This window comes from Myxine glutinosa, chromosome 9 (assembly GCF_964187855.1).
Source record: "Myxine glutinosa chromosome 9, kmMyxGlut1.1, whole genome shotgun sequence".
In the NCBI taxonomy this organism is placed as follows: domain Eukaryota; kingdom Metazoa; phylum Chordata; class Myxini; order Myxiniformes; family Myxinidae; genus Myxine; species Myxine glutinosa.
This window is the reverse complement of record NC_136269.1, coordinates 100860123-100877423: the sequence shown is the minus strand read 5'-3', so window position 1 is coordinate 100877423 and position 17301 is coordinate 100860123. Positions and strand designations below refer to the sequence as shown.

The following is a 17301-nucleotide window of genomic DNA, read 5'->3' as shown; positions in this document are numbered from 1 at the left end:
TCTTACAGCCGCCATGTTGGTGCTCGCCGTCACTTCGATGCGAAGCGAAAGACGCCTCAGAGCTGTCACATTCATAATCACTATGTCGTATGTACTCCCGATACGTGGTTCCTGCATTGTAAAAACTACCAAGTCAACAGTTAAAAGGATTTTGAGCAGATAGGTGTTGCGGCCTTGGAAAGATCGATGGACAGCGATCTGTTAGCTTATACACCACCCAAATAGCTATGTGGAATTCTCTCATGTCGAGATTAAACCCACACTTTGGCAGAGGTCCTTATTTACTTTTAATGATGTTTATATACGAATCAAAAAGAAGATAATTGGTTTTGGGTCGTCCTTTCCACATATCTCATGGGATTGTGCGTTGGAGAGACAACCGTGATGGCGGGGATGATTGGCAAATCAAAAAAAAAAAAGAAGTACATTCCGGCAAGTCCTCGGTCTCTGACCGATTTTTCATTTGTTTGTTTGTTTGTGTGTGCGTGTGTTTTTGTTTGTCTGTCCGCTCACTTATACTTGCCGACAGGTCACAATTTTAAACCGATCTTCACGAAATTTCACCAAATGGTGGAGTTTGTGGTCTGACAAAATCCTATATATTTGAGGTCAAAAGGTCAACATAGGCCAAAGGTCAACCACTTTTTTCCAAATTTCTAAAATCCTCAATTTTCATACGATTGACTTGAAATTTGAATAGGATTTTTATATCAGCAAACTGAATTCAACCACCAACAATTTTTGAGATCAACATAGGCAAAAAGGTCAACATGGCTAAATTTCTAAAATTGATAATTTTAGAGATCAAAAATTCAACCACCAACTATTTTTGAGATCAACATAGGCAAACAGGTCAACATAGGCCGAATTTCCAAAATGCTCAATTTTCATCCCATTGACCTGCAATTCGAATCAGATTAACATATCAGCGAACTGAATTCAACCACCAACTAATTTTGAGATCAACATAGGTCACAAGGTCAACATAGGCCAAAAGTCAACCACTTTTTTCACAAATTTCCAAAATTCTCAATTTTCATCCGATTTACTTGAAATTTGAATAGGATTTTCATATCAGCAAACTGAAGTAAACCACCAACTATTTTGGAGATCAACATAGGCCAAAAGTTAAACATAGCCAGAATTATAAAATCCTCAATTTTCATCCGATTGAATTTAATTTTGAATAGGATTTTCATGTCCACCAACTGAATTCAATCACCAACTATTTTTGAGGTCAACATCGGCCAAATTTCTAAAATCCTGAATTTGCATCCGATTGACTTGACATTTTAAGAGGATTTGCATATCTGGTCACTAAATTGAGCCCCCAACTATTTTTGAGGTAAACATCGGTCAAAAGGTCAACATAGGCCAAATTTCTAAAATCCTCAATTTTCATCCGACTGACTAGAAAGTTTAAGAAGATTTGCATATCTGGTCAATGAATACAACCCACAAATATTTTTGAGGTCAACATAGGCCAAAATGTCAACATAGGCCAGATTTCTAAAGTCCTAAATTTTCATTCGATTGACTTGAAATTTTAAGAGGATTTGCACATCTGGTCACTGAATTGAGACACCAACTATTTTTGAGATCAGCATCAGCCAAAAGGTCAACATAGGCCAAAGGTCAACAACAACTTCTTATTTCTACAATCCTCAATTTTCATCCGATTGACTTGAAAATTGAATGGGATTTACACATCAGCTTACTGAAACCAACCACCAATTATTTTTCGTGTAACATAGGCCAAAAGGTCAACATTGACCAAATTTCTATGATCCTCAATTTTCATCTGATTAACTTAAAATTTGAAGAGGATTTGCATATCTGGTCACTGAATTCAACCACCAAGTAATTTTGAGGTCATCATAGGCCAACGACTTTGTGTTGGTGTCCTGTTTTCTGAGGAGTTTGTAGACAGTGTGGTGAGTGTGACTGGAGTGAGTGAAAGGCTGATGATGGTGAAAATGATGATTGGAAAGCTCTTGGTGAACGTCATCTCGGGATATGCTCCGCAGGTTGGTCGGAGCGATGAAGAGAAGGACAAGTTCTGGTGTGCGATAGAGAAGCTGATGGAAAACGTGAAAGATGAGGAAGTTGTTGTGGTAGGAGGAGACCTAAATGGACATGTGGGAAGGAGTATGGATGGTTTTGAGGGAGTTCATGGGGGTTACGGATATGGTGTGAGAAATGGAGAAGGTGAAAGGATTTTGGAGTTTGCTGATGGAGCTGATTTGTTATACTCAGTTCCAGAAAGAGGATAATAAGCTTGTTACATACACGTCAGGAGGGTCGACGACAACCGTTGACTACCTGATGGTGCGTAGGCGAGATAGGGGGCACCTACGGGACACAAAGGTGATCCCGGGGGAGGAGCCTGTTTCACAGCACCACTTGGTTTTTTTGTTTTTTTTTGTATACAAGATCGAGGCTCGTGAAAGAGCGAACATTAATCACACAGAAAGACAAACCGACACATAAAACATATAACATCGGGAGCGGTAGACAAGATGGGGAGAGAGGGGGAAGGACACAAACACAACATTTGAGAGCAGGGACCGAGAGACATGGAGACATCGAGAGATCTGAGAGAGGGCGAGGGCTTTGGGGGGGGGGGGGGCATGGGAAGGGGGCGGTGGGAGAGGTATAAAACATATGGACACTGCCAGGACTTCCAGGAAAGAAGTTGGAATTTCACACAATTTCAAACAAGGTGAAGTTGGAATTTCAAAGAATTTCAAACAACCAACAAGGTGGATCTGGGGTGAATTAGCGGGGGTTGTCTGCGACATCAGGGTGAAAGGTGCGAGGAGAGCTCGGCGGGTGAAGTACCAACAGAGAATGAAGGTGTGGAGGTTGAAAGAGGCGACAGTGAGGGAGGCATTAAAAGAGAGGCTGAGTATGGCAGAGGATGATGTGGTTGAGCTTGAAAGTGGTTGGATGTCAATGAAAGCTAGTCTGTTGGGAGCCGTTGGTGAGGTATATGGATGGACTAAAGGACCACCGAGGCACTCGGAAACATGGTGGTGGGAAGATGAAGTTGGAAAGAGGATTGACGAGAAGAGGAAGAAGTTCAAGGAGTGGCAGAAGGCGAAGGGTACGGGGGCAGAAAAGGCAGAGCATGAAAGTTATAAGGCAGCCAAGAAGGCTGCAAAGAAAGAGGTAGCAAAGGCGCAGGAGGCACGCAGGAAAATGTTGGGAGAACGCTTGGATTCGGAAGAGGGTCAGAGAGCGGTATTCAGGATTGCAAAGCCGATAGCGAAAGAGAGGTGCGATGTGATGGGGGTGAGTTGCTTGAAGGATGAAGTGGAACAAATCGTTGTGGACCCAAATGGAATTAAAGGAAGATGGAAGAGATATATGGAAATGATGTTGCATGCAGAGAATGACTTGGACGGAAACATTGAGAGTTACCCAGTTTTAGGACCGGCAGAGAAGATAACTGAGAAGGAAGTTGAGGGAGCGATGAAAGCAATGAAGAGTAGAAAAGCAGGAGGGCAGACGGGAGTTGTGGGAGATATGTTGAAGGCAGCGGGAAGTTGGGGAGTGAAGTGAATAACAGAGATCTGCAATCTGGTGGTGAAAGAAGGCCGCATTCCAGTGGATTGGGAACTGAGTACCCTCGTCCCTCTGTACAAGGGCAAAGGTGACCTTCTGGACTGTGGCTCGTATCGAGCGAAAAGTTATTGGAGCATGGAATGAAGGTATTGGAAAGGGTGTTGGAGAGGAGGATAAGGAATAAAGTGAAGATCAACGAAATGCAGTTTGGATTTATGCCAGGAAGAGGAACGACAGACGCGCTTTTTATTGTAAAGCAGTTGCAGGAGAAGTACATGGAGCAGAGGAAGAAGTTGTTTCTTGGGTTTGTTGATCTGGAGAAAGCATTTGATGGGGTTTCACACGAAGTAGTGACATGGGCATTGAGGAAGTTAGCCGTGGAGGAATGGTTGATCAGAGTAGTGATTGCAATGTACGAGAGACCTCGCACAGCTGTAAGGATGAAGGATGGGAACAGTGGTGAGTTTGAGGTGAAGGTGGGGGTGCATCAGGGGTCGGTACTAAGTCCACTACTATTTGTAGCTGTGATGGAGGTGCTGGCTCGGAATGTAACTGAGGGTTTATCGTGGGAGTTGTATGCAGATGATCTGGTGTTGATTGCGGAAAGTATGGATGGACTGAAGGAGAAGATGAACAAGTGGAAGGAATGTATGGAGACAAAAGGTCTGAAGGTGCATATCGGAAAAAACGAAGGTGATGGCAAGTGGTAGAGCATGTGGCGAGGTGGAAAGAACTGGGAAGTGGCCATGTGCTGTGTGCAGGAAGGGTGTCGGAGTGAACTCCATTCAATGTACAATGAGCGCTGAGTGGGTTCATCAAAAATGTAGTGGTTTGAGAGGGTCATTAACCAGTGTGGCAGCTTCATTCAAGTGTATGGTGTGCACAGAGGGAGCTGCAGATGGTGGAAATGTTGAGTTGGATCTTGGAGACAGCATGGAGCTGGAAGGTGTGAAAACATTTTGCTACCTAGGAGACATGCTGAATGGAGAAGGTGGATCAGACTCGGCAACGGTTGCTCGAGTAACATATGCATGGAAGACGTTTCGGGAACTGAGTGGGGTGCTGACGAGGAGGGGAGTGTCGTTGACGCTGAAGGGAAAGGTGTATGCTGCATGTGTGAGAAGTGTTATGATTTATGGGAGCGAGACATGGGTAATGAACGTAGAGCAGAAACAAAGGCTGGAAAGTGCTATGCACGACTTATTTCTCATTAATACTTGCAAAATTGAAGATTTTTCAAGTATATTGGTCGGTTGCGTTTGTGGTTCTGTCTGTTTGTTTGTCACCGGCCTGCAGGTCACAATTCTAAACCGATCGTCACGAAACTTCACCAAGATGTGTAGGTCGTCCCAATTGAGAAGCCTATTGTTTTTGGGGTCAAAAGGTCACCATAGGCCAATGGTCGCCAACTTTGCCAAATTTCTAAAATCCTCAATTTTCATCCGATTGACTTGAAATTTGAAGAGGACTTGCATATCTGGTCACTGAATTCAACCACCAAGTATATTTGAGGTCAACATAGGCCAAAAGGTCAACATAGGCCAAATTTCTAAAATCACCAATTTTCATTTGATTGACTTGAAAATTGAACAGCATTTGCACATTGAGTCACTAAATCGGGAAACTAAGTATTTTTGAGGTCAAAAGGTCAAATGTCAACCTTCCAAAATCATCATTTTTCATCTGAAAAATCGTCACTTTTCTTCCTATTGACCCGAGCTTTGATCAAGATTGTCAATTTTAATCTTGATGAAAGGGACAATTTGCTGTACCAATGGAATTTTTTTTTCTTGGGGGTGGGGGGCGGATTTTGCAAGTACCACGCTCCGCATGATGTCTTCTTGTTTTGTTTGTTCGTGCTCTATCCTTCATATATATAAAATGATGAGCGTCAAGTAAGGAAGCAATATTTTGTTCATTGGTACGATGCGGCCAGGGATCACCAAAATAATACCCTGTCTATGACTGTGTTGGTGTTGCACGTGATCAATGTGACTGACTGACTGACTCACACAGACAGACACACACAGACACAGGAGGTGGATACTTTGAGACATGGTAGGTCTCAGATCCACCTCCTGAAACCCACCCGCGTGTGGGAGATAGCAGCCAATGGCAACTTGCACGCACGCGCGCGCGCACGCACGCACGCACGCACGCACACACACACACACACACACACACACACACACACACACACACACACACACACACACACACACACACACACACACACACACACACACACACACACACACACACACACACACACACAAACCAAGACTAGATAGACCAAAGACCAGTACGCGACCCTGACAACAAACCAAGACTAGTTGGGCCAAAGATCAGTACGCTACCCTGACAACAAACCAAGACTATATAGGCCAAAGACCAGTACGCTACGATCACAACAAACCAAGTCAAGATGGGCCAAAGACCAGTATGCTACCCTGACAACAAAACAAGACTAGATCGGCCAAAGGCATGAACACTTCCCTCACAACAAACCAAGACTAGATGGGCCAAAGATCAGTACGCTACCCTGACAACAAACCAAGACAAGATAGGCCAAAGACCAGTATGCTACCCTGACAACAAACCAAGACTATATAGGCCAAAGACCAGTACGCTACGATCACAACAAACCAAGTCAAGATGGGCCAAAGACCAGTATGCTACCCTGACAACAAAACAAGACTAGATCGGCCAAAGGCATGGACACTTCCCTCACAACAAACCAAGACTAGATGGGCCAAAGATCAGTACGCTACCCTGACAACAAACCAAGACTAGATGGGCCAAAGGCCTGTACACTACCCTGACAACAAACCAAGACTAGATGGGCCAAAGACCAGGACGCTACCCTGACAACAAACCAAGACTATATAGGCCAAAGACCAGTACGCTACGATCACAACAAACCAAGTCAAGATGGGCCAAAGACCAGTATGCTACCCTGACAACAAAACAAGACTAGATCGGCCAAAGGCATGAACACTTCCCTCACAACAAACCAAGACTAGATAGGCCAAAGGCCAGTACGCTACCCTGACAACAAACCTAGACTAGATAGGCCAAAGGCCACTACGCTACCCTCACAACAAACCAAGACTAGACAGGCCAAAGGCATGAACACTTCCCTCACCACAAACCAAGACTAGATAGACCAAAGACTAGTACACTACCATGACAACAAACCAAGACCAGATGGGCCAAAGACCAGGACGCTACCCTGACAACAAACCAAGACTATATAGGCCAAAGACCAGTACGCTACGATCACAACAAACCAAGTCAAGATGGGCCAAAGACCAGTATGCTACCCTGACAACAAAACAAGACTAGATCGGCCAAAGGCATGGACACTTCCCTCACAACAAACCAAGACTAGATGGGCCAAAGATCAGTACGCTACCCTGACAACAAACCAAGACAAGATAGGCCAACGAACGACCAGTATGCTACCCTGACAACAAACCAAGACTATACAGGCCAAAGACCAGTACGCTATGATCACAACAAACCAAGTCAAGATGGGCCAAAGACCAGTATGCTACCCTGACAACAAAACAAGACTAGATGGGCCAAAGACCAGGACGCTACCCTGACAACAAACCAAGACTAGATCGGCCAAAGGCCAGTACGCTACCCTGACAACAAACCTAGACCAGATGGGCCAAAGGCCTGTACACTACCCTGACAACAAACCTGGACTAGACAGGCCAAAGGCATGAACACTACCCTGACAACAAACCTAGACCAGATGGGCCAAAGGCATGAACACTACCCTGACCACAAACCAAGAGTAGATGGGCCAAAGACGAGTACACTACCCTGACAACAAACCAAGACTAGATAGGCCAAGGGCCAGTACGCTACCCTGACAACAAACCAAGACTATATGGGCCAAAGACCAGGACGCTACCCTGACAACAAACCAAGACTAGAATGGCCAAAGACCAGGACGCTACCCTGACAACAAACCAAGACTAGATGGGCCAAAGACCAGGACGCTACCCTGACAACAAACCAAGACTAGATGGGCCAAAGGCCTGTACACTACCCTGACAACAAACCAAGACTAGATGGGCCAAAGACCAGGACGCTACCCTGACAACAAACCAAGACTAGATGGGCTAAAGACCAGGACGCTACCCTGACAACAAACCTAGACTAGATCGGCCAAAGGCCTGTACACTACCCTGACAACAAACCAAGACTAGATAGGCCAAAGGCCAGTACGCTACCCTGACAACAAACCTAGACTAGACAGGCCAAAGGCATGAACACTACCCTGACAACAAACCTAGACTAGATCGGCCAAAGGCCTGTACGCTACCCTGACAACAAACCAAGACTAGATAGGCCAAAGGCATGAACACTACCCTGACAACAAACCGAGACTAGACAGGCCAAAGGCATGAACACTACCCTGACAACAAACCTAGACTAGATAGGCCAAAGGCCAGTACGCTACCCTGACAACAAACCAAGACTAGATGGGCCAAAGACGAGTACACTACCATGACAACAAACCAAGACCAGATGGGCCAAAGACCAGGACGCTACCCTGACAACAAACCTAGACTAGACAGGCCAAAGGACTGTACACTACCCTGACAACAAACCTAGACTAGATAGGCCAAAGGCCAGTACGCTACCCTGCAAACAAACCAAGACTAGATAGGCCAAAGGCCAGTACGCTACCCTGACAACAAACCAAGACTATATAGGCCAAAGGCCAGTACGCTACCCTGACAACAAACCAAGACTAGATGGGCCAAAGACGAGTACACTACCATGACAACAAACCAAGACCAGATGGGCCAAAGACCAGGACGCTACCCTGACAACAAACCAAGACCAGATGGGCCAAAGACCAGGACGCTACCCTGACAACAAAACAAGACTAGATCGGCCAAAGGCATGAACACTTCCCTCACAACAAACCAAGACTAGATAGGCCAAAGGCCAGTACGCTACCCTGACAACAAACCTAGACTAGATAGGCCAAAGGCCACTACGCTACCCTCACAACAAACCAAGACTAGACAGGCCAAAGGCATGAACACTTCCCTCACCACAAACCAAGACTAGATAGACCAAAGACTAGTACACTACCATGACAACAAACCAAGACCAGATGGGCCAAAGACCAGGACGCTACCCTGACAACAAACCAAGACTATATAGGCCAAAGACCAGTACGCTACGATCACAACAAACCAAGTCAAGATGGGCCAAAGACCAGTATGCTACCCTGACAACAAAACAAGACTAGATCGGCCAAAGGCATGGACACTTCCCTCACAACAAACCAAGACTAGATGGGCCAAAGATCAGTACGCTACCCTGACAACAAACCAAGACTAGATGGGCCAAAGGCCTGTACACTACCCTGACAACAAACCAAGACTAGATGGGCCAAAGACCAGGACGCTACCCTGACAACAAACCAAGACTATATAGGCCAAAGACCAGTACGCTACGATCACAACAAACCAAGTCAAGATGGGCCAAAGACCAGTATGCTACCCTGACAACAAAACAAGACTAGATCGGCCAAAGGCATGAACACTTCCCTCACAACAAACCAAGACTAGATAGGCCAAAGGCCAGTACGCTACCCTGACAACAAACCTAGACTAGATAGGCCAAAGGCCACTACGCTACCCTCACAACAAACCAAGACTAGACAGGCCAAAGGCATGAACACTTCCCTCACCACAAACCAAGACTAGATAGACCAAAGACTAGTGCACTACCATGACAACAAACCAAGACCAGATGGGCCAAAGACCAGGACGCTACCCTGACAACAAACCAAGACTATATAGGCCAAAGACCAGTACGCTACGATCACAACAAACCAAGTCAAGATGGGCCAAAGACCAGTATGCTACCCTGACAACAAAACAAGACTAGATCGGCCAAAGGCATGGACACTTCCCTCACAACAAACCAAGACTAGATGGGCCAAAGATCAGTACGCTACCCTGACAACAAACCAAGACAAGATAGGCCAAAGACCAGTATGCTACCCTGACAACAAACCAAGACTATATAGGCCAAAGACCAGTACGCTACGATCACAACAAACCAAGTCAAGATGGGCCAAAGACCAGTATGCTACCCTGACAACAAAACAAGACTAGATGGGCCAAAGACCAGGACGCTACCCTGACAACAAACCAAGACTAGATCGGCCAAAGGCCAGTACGCTACCCTGACAACAAACCTAGACCAGATGGGCCAAAGGCCTGTACACTACCCTGACAACAAACCTGGACTAGACAGGCCAAAGGCATGAACACTACCCTGACAACAAACCTAGACCAGATGGGCCAAAGGCATGAACACTACCCTGACCACAAACCAAGAGTAGATGGGCCAAAGACTAGTACACTACCCTGACAACAAACCAAGACTAGATAGGCCAAGGGCCAGTACGCTACCCTGACAACAAACCAAGACTATATGGGCCAAAGACCAGGACGCTACCCTGACAACAAACCAAGACTAGATGGGCCAAAGACCAGGACGCTACCCTGACAACAAACCAAGACTAGATGGGCCAAAGACCAGGACGCTACCCTGACAACAAACCAAGACTAGATGGGCCAAAGGCCTGTACACTACCCTGACAACAAACCAAGACTAGATGGGCCAAAGACCAGGACGCTACCCTGACAACAAACCAAGACTAGATGGGCTAAAGACCAGGACGCTACCCTGACAACAAACCTAGACTAGATCGGCCAAAGGCCTGTACACTACCCTGACAACAAACCAAGACTAGATAGGCCAAAGGCCAGTACGCTACCCTGACAACAAACCTAGACTAGACAGGCCAAAGGCATGAACACTACCCTGACAACAAACCAAGACTAGATCGGCCAAAGGCCTGTACACTACCCTGACAACAAACCAAGACTAGATAGGCCAAAGGCATGAACACTACCCTGACAACAAACCGAGACTAGACAGGCCAAAGGCATGAACACTACCCTGACAACAAACCTAGACTAGATAGGCCAAAGGCCAGTACGCTACCCTGACAACAAACCAAGACTAGATGGGCCAAAGACGAGTACACTACCATGACAACAAACCAAGACCAGATGGGCCAAAGACCAGGACGCTACCCTGACAACAAACCTAGACTAGACAGGCCAAAGGACTGTACACTACCCTGACAACAAACCTAGACTAGATAGGCCAAAGGCCAGTACGCTACCCTGCAAACAAACCAAGACTAGATAGGCCAAAGGCCAGTACGCTACCCTGACAACAAACCAAGACTATATAGGCCAAAGGCCAGTACGCTACCCTGACAACAAACCAAGACTAGATGGGCCAAAGACGAGTACACTACCATGACAACAAACCAAGACCAGATGGGCCAAAGACCAGGACGCTACCCTGACAACAAACCAAGACCAGATGGGCCAAAGACCAGGACGCTACCCTGACAACAAACCAAGACTAGATAGGCCAAAGACCAGTACGCTACCCTGACAACAAACCAAGACTAGATAGGCCAAAGACCAGGACGCTACCCTGACAACAAACCAAGACGAGATAGGCCAAAGGCCAGTACGCTACCCTGCAAACAAACCAAGACTAGATAGGCCAAATGCCAGTACGCTACCCTGACAACAAACCAAGACTAGATAGGCCAAAGACCAGTACGCTACCCTGACAACAAACCAAGACTAGATAGGCCAAAGACCAGGACGCTACCCTGACAACAAACCTAGACTAGACAGGCCAAAGGCATGAACACTACCCTGACAACAAACCTAGACTAGATCGGCCAAAGGCCTGTACGCTACCCTGACAACAAACCAAGACTAGATAGGCCAAAGGCATGAACACTACCCTGACAACAAACCGAGACTAGACAGGCCAAAGGCATGAACACTACCCTGACAACAAACCTAGACTAGATAGGCCAAAGGCCAGTACGCTACCCTGACAACAAACCAAGACTAGATGGGCCAAAGACGAGTACACTACCATGACAACAAACCAAGACCAGATGGGCCAAAGACCAGGACGCTACCCTGACAACAAACCTAGACTAGACAGGCCAAAGGACTGTACACTACCCTGACAACAAACCTAGACTAGATAGGCCAAAGGCCAGTACGCTACCCTGCAAACAAACCAAGACTAGATAGGCCAAAGGCCAGTACGCTACCCTGACAACAAACCAAGACTATATAGGCCAAAGGCCAGTACGCTACCCTGACAACAAACCAAGACTAGATGGGCCAAAGACGAGTACACTACCATGACAACAAACCAAGACCAGATGGGCCAAAGACCAGGACGCTACCCTGACAACAAACCAAGACCAGATGGGCCAAAGACCAGGACGCTACCCTGACAACAAAACAAGACTAGATCGGCCAAAGGCATGAACACTTCCCTCACAACAAACCAAGACTAGATAGGCCAAAGGCCAGTACGCTACCCTGACAACAAACCTAGACTAGATAGGCCAAAGGCCACTACGCTACCCTCACAACAAACCAAGACTAGACAGGCCAAAGGCATGAACACTTCCCTCACCACAAACCAAGACTAGATAGACCAAAGACTAGTACACTACCATGACAACAAACCAAGACCAGATGGGCCAAAGACCAGGACGCTACCCTGACAACAAACCAAGACTATATAGGCCAAAGACCAGTACGCTACGATCACAACAAACCAAGTCAAGATGGGCCAAAGACCAGTATGCTACCCTGACAACAAAACAAGACTAGATCGGCCAAAGGCATGGACACTTCCCTCACAACAAACCAAGACTAGATGGGCCAAAGATCAGTACGCTACCCTGACAACAAACCAAGACTAGATGGGCCAAAGGCCTGTACACTACCCTGACAACAAACCAAGACTAGATGGGCCAAAGACCAGGACGCTACCCTGACAACAAACCAAGACTATATAGGCCAAAGACCAGTACGCTACGATCACAACAAACCAAGTCAAGATGGGCCAAAGACCAGTATGCTACCCTGACAACAAAACAAGACTAGATCGGCCAAAGGCATGAACACTTCCCTCACAACAAACCAAGACTAGATAGGCCAAAGGCCAGTACGCTACCCTGACAACAAACCTAGACTAGATAGGCCAAAGGCCACTACGCTACCCTCACAACAAACCAAGACTAGACAGGCCAAAGGCATGAACACTTCCCTCACCACAAACCAAGACTAGATAGACCAAAGACTAGTGCACTACCATGACAACAAACCAAGACCAGATGGGCCAAAGACCAGGACGCTACCCTGACAACAAACCAAGACTATATAGGCCAAAGACCAGTACGCTACGATCACAACAAACCAAGTCAAGATGGGCCAAAGACCAGTATGCTACCCTGACAACAAAACAAGACTAGATCGGCCAAAGGCATGGACACTTCCCTCACAACAAACCAAGACTAGATGGGCCAAAGATCAGTACGCTACCCTGACAACAAACCAAGACAAGATAGGCCAAAGACCAGTATGCTACCCTGACAACAAACCAAGACTATATAGGCCAAAGACCAGTACGCTACGATCACAACAAACCAAGTCAAGATGGGCCAAAGACCAGTATGCTACCCTGACAACAAAACAAGACTAGATGGGCCAAAGACCAGGACGCTACCCTGACAACAAACCAAGACTAGATCGGCCAAAGGCCAGTACGCTACCCTGACAACAAACCTAGACCAGATGGGCCAAAGGCCTGTACACTACCCTGACAACAAACCTGGACTAGACAGGCCAAAGGCATGAACACTACCCTGACAACAAACCTAGACCAGATGGGCCAAAGGCATGAACACTACCCTGACCACAAACCAAGAGTAGATGGGCCAAAGACTAGTACACTACCCTGACAACAAACCAAGACTAGATAGGCCAAGGGCCAGTACGCTACCCTGACAACAAACCAAGACTATATGGGCCAAAGACCAGGACGCTACCCTGACAACAAACCAAGACTAGATGGGCCAAAGACCAGGACGCTACCCTGACAACAAACCAAGACTAGATGGGCCAAAGACCAGGACGCTACCCTGACAACAAACCAAGACTAGATGGGCCAAAGGCCTGTACACTACCCTGACAACAAACCAAGACTAGATGGGCCAAAGACCAGGACGCTACCCTGACAACAAACCAAGACTAGATGGGCTAAAGACCAGGACGCTACCCTGACAACAAACCTAGACTAGATCGGCCAAAGGCCTGTACACTACCCTGACAACAAACCAAGACTAGATAGGCCAAAGGCCAGTACGCTACCCTGACAACAAACCTAGACTAGACAGGCCAAAGGCATGAACACTACCCTGACAACAAACCAAGACTAGATCGGCCAAAGGCCTGTACACTACCCTGACAACAAACCAAGACTAGATAGGCCAAAGGCATGAACACTACCCTGACAACAAACCGAGACTAGACAGGCCAAAGGCATGAACACTACCCTGACAACAAACCTAGACTAGATAGGCCAAAGGCCAGTACGCTACCCTGACAACAAACCAAGACTAGATGGGCCAAAGACGAGTACACTACCATGACAACAAACCAAGACCAGATGGGCCAAAGACCAGGACGCTACCCTGACAACAAACCTAGACTAGACAGGCCAAAGGACTGTACACTACCCTGACAACAAACCTAGACTAGATAGGCCAAAGGCCAGTACGCTACCCTGCAAACAAACCAAGACTAGATAGGCCAAAGGCCAGTACGCTACCCTGACAACAAACCAAGACTATATAGGCCAAAGGCCAGTACGCTACCCTGACAACAAACCAAGACTAGATGGGCCAAAGACGAGTACACTACCATGACAACAAACCAAGACCAGATGGGCCAAAGACCAGGACGCTACCCTGACAACAAACCAAGACCAGATGGGCCAAAGACCAGGACGCTACCCTGACAACAAACCAAGACTAGATAGGCCAAAGACCAGTACGCTACCCTGACAACAAACCAAGACTAGATAGGCCAAAGACCAGGACGCTACCCTGACAACAAACCAAGACGAGATAGGCCAAAGGCCAGTACGCTACCCTGCAAACAAACCAAGACTAGATAGGCCAAATGCCAGTACGCTACCCTGACAACAAACCAAGACTAGATAGGCCAAAGACCAGTACGCTACCCTGACAACAAACCAAGACTAGATAGGCCAAAGACCAGGACGCTACCCTGACAACAAACCAAGACTAGATAGGCCAAAGACCAGGACGCTACCCTGACAACAAACCTAGACTAGATCGGCCAAAGGCCTGTACACTACCCTGACAACAAACCAAGACTAGATAGGCCAAAGGCCAGTACGCTACCCTGACAACAAACCTAGACTAGACAGGCCAAAGGCATGAACACTACCCTGACAACAAACCTAGACTAGATCGGCCAAAGGCCTGTACGCTACCCTGACAACAAACCAAGACTAGATAGGCCAAAGGCATGAACACTACCCTGACAACAAACCGAGACTAGACAGGCCAAAGGCATGAACACTACCCTGACAACAAACCTAGACTAGATAGGCCAAAGGCCAGTACGCTACCCTGACAACAAACCAAGACTAGATGGGCCAAAGACGAGTACACTACCATGACAACAAACCAAGACCAGATGGGCCAAAGACCAGGACGCTACCCTGACAACAAACCTAGACTAGACAGGCCAAAGGACTGTACACTACCCTGCAAACAAACCAAGACTAGATAGGCCAAAGGCCAGAACGCTACCCTGACAACAAACCAAGACTAGATAGGCCAAAGGCCAGTACGCTACCCTGACAACAAACCAAGACTAGATGGGCCAAAGACGAGTACACTACCATGACAACAAACCAAGACCAGATGGGCCAAAGACCAGGACGCTACCCTGACAACAAACCAAGACCAGATGGGCCAAAGACCAGGACGCTACCCTGACAACAAACCAAGACTAGATAGGCCAAAGACCAGGACGCTACCCTGACAACAAACCAAGACTAGATAGGCCAAAGGCCAGTACGCTACCCTGCAAACAAACCAAGACTAGATAGGCCAAAGACCAGGACGCTACCCTGACAACAAACCAAGACCAGATGGGCCAAAGGCCAGTACGCTACCCTGCAAACAAACCAAGACTAGATAGGCCAAAGACCAGGACGCTACCCTGACAACAAACCAAGACTAGATAGGCCAAAGGCCAGTACGCTACCCTGCAAACAAACCAAGACTAGATAGGCCAAAGACCAGGACGCTACCCTGACAACAAACCAAGACTAGATAGGCCAAAGACCAGGACGCTACCCTGACAACAAACCAAGACTAGATAGGCCAAAGGCCAGTACGCTACCCTGCAAACAAACCAAGACTAGATAGGCCAAATGCCAGTACGCTACCCTGACAACAAACCAAGACTAGATAGGCCAAAGACCAGGACGCTACCCTGACAACAAACCAAGACTAGATAGGCCAAAGGCCAGTACGCTACCCTGCAAACAAACCAAGACTAGATAGGCCAAAGGCCTATACACTACCCTGACAACAAGCCTAGACTAGATAGTCCAAAGGCCAGTACACGACCCTGATAACAGTTTTCCCGAAAGACGAAACAAAACCACGTTTGTCCGTGAACAAAACGGAAAGATAAAATAGAGAACACTTTAAAAGATTCTTACATTAAAAGCGGATGTTCGTTCAGAAAACTAAAGTCGCACGTCAGGAAACTGAAGCACACAATGTGGAAAACGCACTTCGATCCGCCTTAATCCCCTAATTCATCGATATAATCCAAACATAACCAGCAACAGTCCACTCACAAAATAAACAAACAATTTGCAAAACAAAAACGATCAGTTTCGTTGTTTCCTCTAAATCCCCAATTCTTTAAAAGGACCCAAACATACCTCATCGCCATTTTCGGAAAAACTGAAAATGCTCACGGCGCATGCGCGTAACTTTGGGACGTGTTTTGTGCGTGATGACGTAAACTTTGTGCGGGACGTGGTGTGCTTTGCACGGGACGACGTATGCTTGTGCGGGGTGACGTCACATTTGTGCAGGATAACGTGTGCTTTGTGTGGGGTTAAGTGTAATTTGTCTTCGTACGAAATGACGTAAACTTTGTCCTCGCAATGACAGATTTCCCTTCCTCCGCAACAATATGTCAACCGTTTGAAACACCCGAGCCGAGAAATACCCAAACTAAAGACGCTGTATTGCTCTACCCATCACCCCGGTAGCTCTCGCCACACAAGGAAATTAGCCGCAGGGGGAGGTCATTCGGCCCATCATGCCCGGGCCATGTCAACATCAGATCAATTTATAGCCGGCGAAGCCGGTGTTGTCAATGAACGCGTACGTATTATGTTGAAAACCTGATTATGCCATGGCTCGAGAATTCCGAAGCGCAGTGGAGGCCGCCATCTTGCGGATGCGGAAGTATGCATAACAAATTTAAAACGTTCATTAGGAGTTTCTTTCACCCGTCATTGTTTGATTCACATCTTATGCACCTCGGATGTATTATTAAAATACTTTAAGACCAACATCGGCCCGCACGGGCCTGGTTATCTTCAACGAAAAGCATCACCAAACACCGGACCCAATGAGAGTCGAGCATTTGCAAAAATAATTCTAAAATAAAAACACTCAATGGTGGCCGCCATCGACCGGATGCGGAAGTTTGCATAAAACAA

The 17301-nt window shown here is 46.9% G+C and overlaps 1 protein-coding gene across 2 annotated transcripts in view; it reads right to left on the bottom strand.

The window, feature by feature from the left end:
- Nucleotides 1–17301, bottom strand: part of LOC137435185 (uncharacterized) — a 367117-nt gene that overhangs the window by 25692 nt on the left and 324124 nt on the right. Inside the window, exon 1 of one of the 2 annotated variants that reach the window (XM_068128743.2) lies at nucleotides 16510–16567. The exons of the other annotated variant lie outside the window; for it this stretch is intronic. The gene's annotated coding sequence lies outside the window, so the exon portion shown is untranslated. Of the gene's footprint in view, nucleotides 1–16509; nucleotides 16568–17301 lie in introns of those variants that run through there. 2 annotated transcript variants of the gene reach the window in all.